We start from the raw sequence: 13,164 nt of genomic DNA, 5'->3' as shown, positions 1-13,164 counted from the left end.
AACAATTTGAGATATGGACATAACTGTTTTGCAAAGAGAATTCAACTGTTGGTTTTGGAAATATTATATATGTAAACACACCATGTATATGTGTATATGTAGTGTATATATAGAAATGTACACAAATATATGTGTGTATATATAACTATATCTATATTATATATGTCATATATAATATAAATAATAAATATATAATACATAAATAAAAATACATAAATTTTTATTTACGTATAAATATATATAAATAAATGAATAAACACCTTCTGGTTCATTGTTTTCTTGAATTGTTTAACCTCTAAATAATAGTGTTATAATTTTATAATTGTATCTGGTTTAATTGAACAAGTTAAGATCAGAATTATGCATTTGAAATATGTGACAAGACTGATCAGTGAAGTTTGTATTTAATAATGATTTGTGTGGAGGCAAAAATACTGAACACAGTGCTTTTGGCCTTTGACTAAGTGCAGTATACACTAATAGTTCAGTAAGTGCTTGTCTCTTTCAGAGATGAGTCTGAGAAAAAATTCCATTTAAAATGTGAACAAGGGTATAGAAAGGTATTTTGAAAGTGGAGATGTTGAGAAATAAGCTTGTCAGCTGTTCTCCTGACAGCCCTCCTGAATGAAATTTCCACTGTAGCTGTTATATAGGCTATCTACAAATGGTTTTTATTTTTCAAGTACGAGTAATTCATTCCTTGGGAGTCAGAAAGTGGGAAAAAATTACCAAAATGAGTTTTATCAGGGGCTATAAACAGATTATTGTATTGTACATAAACATAAATCAGCCTGTGACTAGATGTCAGCTTAGAGAGTTAAAGGATATAATGCTGATTTTTTTAATGCATCACCATTATCCTAGAGCTTTATTTCAATCTTCTCATTAAAATTACAAATTATGCCATTTAAACTCTGTAGAAAAATGTTGTATAACTGAGAACAGAATAAGGAAAGATAGCAATCAAATCATGCTCATTTTTCTTTTCTCTAAAGGTTTTTTCTAAAAGAAAAAATTTTCACACATTATGTTTCTAGTTTAGTCATCCATGGTTACTTCATGGCTTATACTGGTATGAGAAAACACTACATAGATTCTATTTAACTTATTATTTAAAAGTTCATCAGCTCTAAGTGTTGCATATTAAAGAACTGAGGTTCTCAAACTCCTTATTTACATCAGTCAATTTTAACAAGAGTAATTCTTCATATATAAATGAATTTGCCAATAATAATTACACTCATTATTGCAGAGTGCTTGTAAGCCTCGGCTGAAATAATGAATATGAAATTCTTTCTGTACAGTAAATGTTAATAATAATCTAAATGTTAAATTACTATTTTCATAATCATCAGCTTTTATAGCCATTATAATATCATTTTTAGTTCCATAAAACCAAACATAAAATAAATATGATTATAGCAAAAATAATAAGAAAAGTACATTGAAAAGAAAAATAAAGAATAATTATGTAAACAGGACATGCCAGTTATGAAAAAAATATATTCAGTTTCTATAAAAACTTAAAGGGCCCAAAATATCATATTTTCTCCTTTTTTTCCTCTGTACACTGATAACATACTTGTCTTCACATATATCAATATTTAAATTAGAGTATGGGTTACTTGATGGCTTCAGATCCTGTACTACTTTTACCCTCTGAGTGCATGCCAGGCTAATGACATGTTGTCAGTACCTGCTGGGCATTTGTTGAATTCATTGTATTGGTCATCACTAGGACACAGGGATAGCACAGAATGGACCTTTGTGCCAAATAAGAAAATGTGAGCACTCTGAGAAGACAATTAGATAATGGGCTGCTTCCTTCAGGCAGCCCTGAGCTGCCTGAAGAGTGCCTGAGCTCATTGTTTGGAGGGTGGATTTCATTCCCCTTTCTAGGTCATATTTGTATAGACCAGTGCAAAGCACAGCATGCTAGACATATGCAATTGTCCTGGTTATCATTTGGCTTTGCCTTTTCCTGAAGGAGTATTCAAGGTACCCTGTCACTGTGGGACAATAAGGGCCTTACTTCAACCTGCACCACTACTCCTTTTGTAAAGATAGGAGAAGTTTGTTTTTCGCTTAGATACCTGTCAATAAACAAATCCAAGTGACCTAGTCACATGGGCTAACCCCACTTAACATCCCTCAGCACCTTTCTCTTAGCACACCCCTACCTCTTGTTTCAGGGAAGTTGTGTCTGGTTCAGAATTCTCTTACTTATTGTGTTCCTGAGTAAAATAAATAAAATTCCTACTGTATTCCTGAATAAAATGTGTTTTTACTGATTTACCTATTGTCCAGTTTTGTTTATCTTTGACATGGGTCAATCCATGTTAGGCACAGCAGTAGGTAGCTTGCATGTAAGCAATAATCACAGAAGCCACTGACAGCTCGGCATCATTCCAAATGGTATGCTTGTGCTGTTACTGTTTACCATGTATTGACTATGAGACAAACATAGTAAATTAGAAAAGAAATGCAGATTTTCATATTTTAATACTCATATTTTAAATACAAATTTTATGTGCAATGGAATGTAACTTAAAAAGTTTCCATCTCTCCCCAGTCATAGCCTTTTTTTGCTGGGCATGGGGATAGTGCTTTGGCTAAGATTTTCAAGCTGAAGGTTGAGCTTTAACATCTTCATGGAGAAATGAAAAATACCATATTAAAGGTTCCAAGCATGGTAATGGAGGTTAATTCACAGTTTTCTTTAATAATATAAAAATTACTGTAGCTTATAATTTAGTTCATTTAGCAGGTATTTTTAGTCACTCACCTGTCACAACTTCAAGACAAGATTATTATTGTTTTAATGGTACTTACATATATTAAGTAGAATAAGAGTCTGAGAAATGAATAATATCTTTCATTTAAAATACCATTACAGTTATTTTGGTTAAAATTTGCAGTGATATACTTTAGTAATATTATGACTATGTGATCACATTCTTCATTAAAAAATAGATTTGCTGACCATTTCAGGATAGTAAAAGGAACTAAAGCTCTTAAAGTTTACCATATCATCCCGGCTATGTGGGTTGAATTTTCAGCAACAAAGTGTATTTATCGGAATTTTAACCAACAGTGACTAGAAAAATTTTCCCTAGAATCTAATTTAAAATTAATATGGATGTGTACAATGGAGACAAGATTTGCATGAATTTTAGATCCTTCAATTATATTCCATGCATTTTAACAAATGTTTTTGGCTGTGTGCCTTCAAATATCCCACTTTCTACCATTAGAGGTTCTTCATTAAAAAGCTGTAGCAGGGAGTTTATTGGATTATTAGTTAGTTAGCCTTAAATTTATTTATGGAATTTAATATGATCATCAATTTAGTTTCATGTTAAACTTTGGGTATTTTGTAGACCTCTTTTATACCAACTTTTAACTTTTACATTGCTATAACACATTCTCATAAGCTTACTTTCTCGACATTTTGCCATAGTCAAATTCAAATTCTTTTATTACATTGTTACTGGGTAGAATATGTGAGACCATATGGATATGCAAATTACTGATTTATTGGCACTGGATGTGAATAAAACATTGGGAAAAGCAGTAGGGATGTGCTGTACCTCCCAAACCTTTGGAGTGCCTTGTCTTGCATTTCATTCTTGGTTGCACAAAGCTTCACTCATTCCCATCAGGGGTTCTACTATTTGATAGACATAGAGAGGAAACGCTGCTTCTAAACACTTTTTTTTTTCATTTGCATGTGATGTTTTTGTCACCATACTAGCATTATCATAACGTGAGTGCTCTGGCACCTGAATAATTGGAAGTGATTCATGTGTTATTCAGTTTTTATGGGAAAATTAACTTGATCTCTCCAAACTCTAACTTCTTTGTAGGTATCCCATTCACATAGCTGACAGAATGCAAAATATTCTGCATGTAAGCTGGATTCTTATCTAATCTATCTCTGTCTTTCTCTCAACTTATACATCTATATACTATTTCCTAAATGTATTAACTTAAGCCATTTTATTTTTACTTATCACACTATCTTCCTTTCCTCTAAATAGTTTGCTCTTCTAATTATTTCTGTCCTCTCAATATAGATATAGATATAGATATTAATAATGATATTGATATTTCGTTAGATAAAAATTATTAACTTCACTTCAAAACAGTACTGGTTTCTATATTTGTTCTTTTCTTTTGCTTGAATAAAGTTTTAAGAACTTCGATCACTTGGATTGTGCTAAATGCAAATAACCAGTGAATTCATATAATGCACACCTATAAGATCAGAAGGCCACGTGTAACTAACAGCTATTTCACCATGAGGCTGTATTTTAACCTGATGCCATTCTTCTGCTGGATAAATGAGCCAAATCCCTGCGGAGAGCCCTGCATATCATTGAGAGAACTGTTAGTCGCCTATGGTCATAGTCATTAGTCTGTTTTTAGAGAAGCTAAAAAATGTGTTTTTTTCCTGAGGTTATCACAGTTTTTCTAGAGAAAATCTATACTGTTATAATCTTTACCTATCCACACAATGACATTATTATATGACTTTAAACAGTTTTGCTTTATTTGAATAAAACATTAAATTAACAGTGAATTACAACAGAATGCTTATGAAAGCATATGTGATGACCACATTAATTTCAAATGAATTTATTATGGTTAGCGCTATTACAATGAATACAAATGCACTGACAATAACATGACAATAAAAATGTTCACACTAAAATATAGAAAGGGACACAAATATTTTTACAGAATGTTCAAACTACTTTTTGTTCTTGTACAATAATTTTGCGCCTGAACCTCTAAATTCTTCTAATGGCAAAGTTTCAATAATAGAGAACTCTTAACATTAGTAAACGGTTAATGATAGATGAAGCTTATTCTTTAAGTCCTGCTTAAGGTAATGATATGAAGGATCTCTTCACTTTACATATTTCACAAATTTTCTGAGCCTTTGATTAAACTAGTAAAACCTTTCAATTGCTTTGGGGTCAACCCATATTCTGACAGCAAGTATCTACCCTCCAGACACCCTCCAGACCCATAGCCTGGCAGCAGAAATGGCAGATAAATGGATAATGCCATGTTTACTACATCACTCTTTGAAGTGCTGCCATTCCTACAGCTACCCCACAGGGAAATCCAAATTCAGGATCCAGTCAGTGTTGCCCTATGTACTACTTCCCAGAACTGTGTTCCATACATGCATCTATTGGAGCAGCAGAGCCAAAAATGCCAGTGCCCCAGATGGCTGTACTCAGTAATGAAAACTGAAAGCAATGAGGTGAAATCCTGCTGTTCTCCATGGGCCCCTTTCCAGAAAGCTTATAAAATCAATCAATGAGAAAACCTATCTGTTCAGTAACAAAATAGAAATTAAGAATTGATAGATTCAAAACTTTTAAAATAATAAATATAAAAATAAGCATAGGGAAAAATAACATTTATATATTCATGAGGCCAATATTTGTTGAGGCCTACAGGGTGTCACACCTTTTGCACTATGAACTGAGATATGCTGGTTGACAAGGTCAGGCCATTTCTGTCATAGAGCTTATTTTACATCAAAGGCCATATTGACTTCCTAATCACCCTTAACTCAGCTCAGATACCACCCTTTGTTATAAGTAAAATGACTACATGTCTTCTGTATTGTCTTCAAGATTTTCAACATGGCCTTATTATTTTACGGTTTAGGTAAATATCAGCATCTTCTTAATCACATAAGGTCATGCCCAAACTTACTGTTACCCAAGGGGAACTATGTATGACAATTAGTCTAAGATACTGTTACCCAATATTTGCAACCTCACACTTGTCAAGTTTTATTTGTACATCTTGTTATTCGAAGGATTTTTTTTTCTACTGTTATTCTTTGTCCTAAATGCTTTCTTAATACTTAAGCAACTTAAAGTTGAAATGAGATTCTTGTTCAGCTTAATTCCATCCTTTTTCTTAGTTAAAAATTGTATAGTGTGAGGATTAGTTCCCAAAGGCATACTATGTAAGTACTAACAGAAAATGAAAAATATATTTTAACAGTCACACTAATGGTAATCATTCACTCACAGATTGACATTGCATATTTTATAGTTTGAAAACACTGTCTCTTTATTCATTCCTACATGTACAATCTTAGCAAATTCACTTCATAAAAATAATCAAGATTATTAAGTATCCCTACCAGGAAAAATACACAAACTTCTAGATCCATATTCTTGTTTGTCTCTAAAGAAGACACATATTCCAACCAAATAAAACTTCTATACCTGTGATCTTGATTTTAACTCTTTGCATTTTCTGGAATTTTGCTCCAGAAGTAATCCTTATTCTGTATCCAGTCTTTCATCTCTGATATCACAGAAATTGGATCATCAATAAGTGATTAACAAATAAATAACAGATTAACGTAGCAAGGCGGGAAAGGGGATACATGCATCTTATGCCAGATTTCTTGCTTTTATTACCAAGTTTTAATCAATATGTAAAAATTATATGAAGTAAGGATTACAAAATATGTATATTCAACAAATTTGAAATGAATGTATCTATTCAATTGCTCTTGTGTTCCTAGTAAACAAAACATGTTAACAATATATCAGTCCAACATAGTGCTATTTATAAAATATGCAGTCAGTTATGTGGTAACATTCTTAGCAATTATATTTATGTTATATTGAAGAAGTTGCATTTTAGGGTTATCTAAATACGAGGGCAAGAAAAATTACCAAACTGTGAAACCGATGCCCAAGAGAATTAACCATTGGACTTTTTGGACATCTTAAGTGGATTATCTCTGAAAAATTACAAATAACATGTGTTAGCCATATCAACATTGAGTGCCTTTAAAATGGAAATGAGTGCTTGGTTACGCAATTACAGATTCACAAAAATTATACAGAATAGGCAATAAATTTATACAAATGTCAAAAGCATCATGATGAAGTGGAAATGCTGAAAATTGATTGCCTAAAAAATTAGATTCTGCATTTCAAACTACCTCCTACTGTGACCTTGAAAATATGTTTATCTTTAGAACTCTAAAACTGACTGCTATATAATTTCCAAAGTATATATTTTATACACAAAATATATTTATATATTGTAGAATATATTATACATAATAATATATAAGATATATATGAGTTGTAGAGATAATTATAGGTTATATCATACAATTCTCAACATTTGGTATTTCTATACTCTTCACCTTGATATTACATACTCAGAGAGATAAGTGTCTTTAAGATTAGTGCCAGAAGATTGCTCCATTCAAAATCAAATAACCAAGTAAAATGGTCTACTTAGCAGTGATTCCAAAATTTGTCATCAGTTAGTTGATGGAGTACAATAATTTCATATTTATCAATAAAGTTATATAGTTTAGTTTATAAAGTTATAAAGTTTAGAAGATTTGCCACGTTCACAGAGGACACATTTAATACTGTAAATATATATCTGGTAAGTGGAAATATTTATATGACCATTGTGTAAACAGCCGATGTGAAAATAGAAGAGATTTAGCTGTTTTTACCAAGTCAACTAGGCAGATAATTCTGCCAGTCTGCCTCTCTATCACCTTTCCAATTTTCTGATGAGCATAATGGACAAATTAATCAAAATACAAGAAAAATTGTAGTCATGATGTTTACCTTTGATATTTACCAAATAAATATCCTGGAAAATTAGCCCTTTGAGACGTCCATGGAAGGTGTTAAAATAAGTTTTGAAGACACAGTATTCAGTCTTTCCCTTCCTCATCCCTGGGAAATATATAATATGCAGAGGCCTACTATACCTGCTTAGTGTCCTCGTATTTATTGGCTCAAGGTATTTTATGTTGCCAAAATGATTTTTTTTTTTTTTTTTTTTTTTTTGAGACGGAGTTTCGCTTTTGTTGCCCAGGCTGGAGTGCAATGGAGAGATCTCGGCTCACTGCAACCTCCACCTCCCGGAATTCAGTAGATTCCCCTGCCTCAGCCTTCCTGAGTAGCTGGGATTACAGGCATGCGCCACCACGCCCGGCTAATTTTGCATTTTTAGTAGAGACGGGGTTTCTCCATCTTGGTCAGTCTCGTCTCAAACTTTAGACCTCAGATGATCCGCCCGCCTCGGCCTCCCAAAGTGCTGGGATCACAGGTGTGAGCCACCATGCCCGGCCCGATAATCATTAACGTAAGAGCGGGTATTCTACAGATGCCTAAGGCAATGCCCCTAGAACTCCATTAGTGTTACTAATTGATGTTTTATGAGGCCAGAACCTTACTCAAGTGTCAATACAATATTTTATCATCTAATAAAATGTATTGAAAAGCCATTCTGTTAAATATGTCAATTCACCTAAGAATGATATATTATCGTACTTAAACATGTCATAGAGTATATGTAAAGGATCTTTACTGGAAAATGTTAGAGTTTCACATTTAAAGTGAAAAAGAGCCCGTCTCCCTCTGAATCATTCCGCTGAAACTTCCGTTCCAGTTTTCAGCAATTTAGTGCCCCATCGTGTATAGCTGGGTCAATTCATGCTTCCTATCAGTTTCTGAGGCAATCTTAACAGAGGCAGAAATTCCAATCAACAGCTTTATGACCTTTGCTGTCAGTAGGGCTTTGATTAAATGGGTCTCCGTTATTTGGGATCCCTCAGTTGAGTCATGATTTCTAGTCTCCTGCCTTACTTTTCTATTGTTTCTAATCAAGACGGAAACAGAGTGGTTCACAGTAAGGACTGATGTGTGCTCTATTGTCTCTAGATCAAAGATTCACATAGGAATAGATATTATTTTTCATGTTCTTGACTCCTTAATTTTCTCTGTTTCTTCTCCAAGTAGCCCTACGGTGAACCTCGGCTGAATCACACACTTTCTCTGGTCTTACTGTGTGACCTTAACATTTAACCCAAATTTACACGGAAAGCTGGTATCGCTGTTACTGGTAAATGCATATTCAGAATGCTTTTATCTCAGCTCTACTATCTGTTTGAATTCTGAATAGTGCTACAGAATGAAGATTGACCTGTGACTGGATTAGCCTGGCCATGATAACGCTATGCCTCAACTAGAGTATCTACTGCTTACATCAACTTCTGCTGTATTTTGTTGAATATCAAATTCTTCCCTACATTCTCTCTGATGCTGAGAGAAGACTCTGACTTACCTTTGAGCCACAACATGATAATGCCAGATTATCAAGTAAATTTAATTGGTTTCTATATTATTATCAAACACATGTTTTATTATCAAACATGTATTTTATTATCAAACACATATGTTTGATAATAATAATAATCTTGTGTTTATAATGTTTATGTAATCAAAACTTACAATACTAATAGGTCAAATATAATTTACTAATGCAAAACCAAACAAGCAAAAAGCAAACAAAACTCATGATTTCTAGACACAAACAGAAAATTAAATACAGATATGCAGATACACCTCATTTTAATTAATATATATGTATGCCATATTTTTTCAACAAAAGCATTATTATTTTAGAGAATAAATTCAAATATTGAAAAATAAAATATTATGCTTTTCTAATAACATCATTTTAAAATTCATGCACTCGTAGATATTGATTAAAAATATAAATAGCTCAAGAGAATTGTTTATTAAAAGAATACTGTTAAATCAGATGTCAATATGAATTCTTAGTAACCTGAAATATATTATGACTGTAATTATCTTTCAATGTATGTATATGACTTTTATTTTTGCATGATCTCATAAAATAGTTCATCTTGTAAATCTTATGCATTTATTTTGATCAAAAAATCAGTTTGAATAATTTCTTTTGCTTCCCACTTGAAAGTAAAATGAAAATAGTCCTTAACTGCAGCCTTTATACTTAATTCCCAATGTGACAGTTTTGAAATGTGGAGCCTAATGGGAGGTGTTTACGTCATGATGGCTCACATCCATCTGCCTTCCACTCTGTGAGGATGTAGCAAAAAGATCGTCACCAGGTGCTTTTGCCACAGTCCCAGACTTTCCAGCCTCCAGAACTGTGAGCCAATAAATTCCTGTTTATTATAAGTTTTTAAAAAAAGGAGTCCTTAACTTTGAATAACTATGCCAACAAGAATCAGTATCTATAGGGAAACTTCAGTTGTGTATAGCAATATAATATATATTTCTTTCCAAGTTAATGTATGGCCTACAATTTTAACCTATAGTATGTATATATCTGTGGGTAGATTCTAGTAGTTGTTCAAGCTCCTTCAAATAATATGTGTTATATATATGTCCCCATGTGAATTTTTCCTTAGAATAAATCTAATATTTTATAGGCTCTCTAATGTGGTTGTAAAACTAAGCTGAAGGACCGTTGCTTTAGGAACAGTCTGGCCTTTCTATAATACATTCTGGAGTTTGTATACACAGAAATCTATTCTCAGTAAACAGTATATCTTTGTTTATTGCTTTCCAAATTATATGCTATTGGCTCTTGAGTCTTCAGAATGTCCAGATGGTGCATAAGGTGACTCGAGGCTCAAGTCTGGTTGTTTCTGGCCACAACTGGCCATGTCTGAGGCTTCTTAGAGTACAGCCTGTGCAAAGACGCTTGGAATAGCATGCTCCTTAGTCCTGCCGTAGCTGATGAGCACCAAGTAATGCATCTAATCACCCCTACTCTGGCCTAGTATGATGAGTGTAAAGAGATTTTTTTAAACACCTAGATGGTGTTGAGTTAATGCGTATGCTGCTGTCTATTGTGAAGAAGGAGCCTATATTGGTTATCTACTGCTGCATATTAAAGTTCCTCAAAATGTAGTGGCTTAGTGTAGCAAACATTTATTACCTAGCACAGGTTCTGAGTGTCAAGAATACAAGAACAACGTAGTTGAGATATTCTGGTTTAAGGTATCCCAGGAAGTCTGCAGTCAAGGTGATAGTCAGGGCTGGAAAAATCACCTAGCTGCAGGCAAGAGGTTGTCAGTTTCTCCTTACATAGATAGTGCTATCTTCTGAACAAGTGTTTTGAGGGAGGGTGCACATGACAGAGAGTGATGCCACGCTGCCTTGTCTAACCTAGTCACTGAGTCACATAGCACTCTTTCTGCTTTATTCAACTCATTAAAATCCAATCAGTAAGTCCACCCCACCCTCAATGGGTGGGATTAAATAAAGGTGTGACTACAGGAGGATCACTGGAGGACTATCTCAAAGGCTAGCTTTCACAGAGCTCAAAAAGCTGCCAGAGGACTGGGTCCTTCCCATGCCTAAGGAGAATGACACATAGCTAAATATGTGTGTGTGTGTGTGTGTGTGTGTGAGTGTGTGTGTGTGTGTGTGTGTTTAAGGAAGGTCTAGAAAACAGATTTCCAGCCCGGGCACGGTGGCTCACGCCTATAATCCCAGCACTTTGGGAGGCCGAGGCAGGTGGATCATGAGGTCAGGAGATCGAGACCATCCTGTTTAACACGGTGAAACCCCGTCTCTACTGAAAAATAAAAAATAAAAAACTAGCTGGGCGTTGTGGCAGGCGCCCAAAGTCCCAGCTACTCAGGAGGCTGAGGCAGGAGAATGGCATGAACCCGGGAGGTGGAGGTTGCAGTGAGTCGAGATTTCACCACTGCACTCCAGCCTGGGCGACAGAGCGAGACTCCGTCTCAAAAAAATAATAATAAAATAAAACAAAATTTGAAAAAAAAAAAAAAAAACAGATTTCCAGGCAATAGCCACACATTTCTGTTTTCACACATGTCAAATATTTTGTCCATTGCAATTTACGTATTCATTTATTGGTGTTCGAGAACTCAGGCAGCTGTAAGAAAAAATGTATGTCTGTATTATAAAATAAAGTATATTATTTGGAAATAATTTGTTTGAAAAGAGTAGAACTTCATTTGTATTATTAGAAACCACATTTATTTAAACACTATATTTCTCAATAAAATAAAAGGAAGAACTAATTCATTTAAAAATATGAATGTATACATTTGGAGTGGTTGGAAAATCAATTTTGTCACTATTGAATGTGAATAAAGTTCTTATCTCTCAAGACAGTAATGAAATTATCAGCCAGGCCTCTTGATTCATGCCTATAATCCCAACACTTTGGGATGCTGAGGTGAGAGGATTGCTTGAGTTCAAATGATTGAGACCAACCTGGGCAACACAGCAAGATCCCGTTTCTACAGACTTTTTCTTTTTCTTCTTCTTTCTTTCTTTTTTTTTTCTTTTAAATTAGCTGGGCATGGTGGTGCATGCCTGTAGTCCCAACCATTCCAGAGGCTGGGACAGGAAGATTGCTTGAGCCTTGGAGTTCAAAACTGCAGTGAGCTGTAATCACACTGTAAAAATAAAAACTTCAACTGAGTTCAATTTAAAAGAGTTTAATTGAACAAAAAACAATTTGTGAATTGGATAACTTCCCAAGCCAGAGTAGGCTCAGGGACTCAAGCACAGTCATGTGGTGAAAGATTTGTGAATAGAAAAAGGAGAGTGACATGCTGAAAACTGAAGTGAGGTACAGAAACAGCCAGATTGGTTATAGCTCCGTGTTTGCCTTATTTGAACACAGTTGGAACAGTTGGCCACATCCGATTAGCCAAAACTCGTGATTGGCACAAGAGTAGATTACAGTCTGTTTACACTTCCATTTAGACTATAGTTCATGATGTACAGAGAAACTTTTAGGCCAAACTTAAAATATGTAAGGAGGCAGCTTTAGACTAAACTTGATTTAACAATGCCATTGCAATCGAGCATGAATGACAAAGTGATACCCTCTCTCTCTCTCTATATATATATGTTTATATAGATATATAATAAAATATATCTCTGTCTGTATATATAAAATAAAAGACTCTTGAGTCTTGATAAGAAGTTGTGTGTAGGTATTTCAGACCTACACCTTAAAATACAAAATAAACGGTAACTAAAACTTTTCAAAAGAAAGTTTTATATAATTTTTATAAATAAAACATTTTATAAAATTAATATTTAGACTTAAATTCACTATAGTTTATTTTCATTACTATAATTATATAATAAAAAATAAAATATTTTAAATTCTAAGTTCCTAATAATAGTCCCAAATTCTTTTTTATCACTTTCTATGCATACCATGATGTTAAAAAGTGCAAGGCACTGTGTTATATTCCTCAGAAATAAGGAATTATGACTAAGGTAGAAGACTACAGCAAAGATGTATAATTTTTCTCTT

The sequence above is a fragment of the Mandrillus leucophaeus genome, unplaced genomic scaffold (assembly GCF_000951045.1).
Source record: "Mandrillus leucophaeus isolate KB7577 unplaced genomic scaffold, Mleu.le_1.0 Scaffold806, whole genome shotgun sequence".
NCBI lineage: Eukaryota > Metazoa > Chordata > Mammalia > Primates > Cercopithecidae > Mandrillus > Mandrillus leucophaeus.
The sequence above is the reverse complement of the archived record's forward strand: the minus strand, read 5'-3'. Positions refer to the sequence as shown.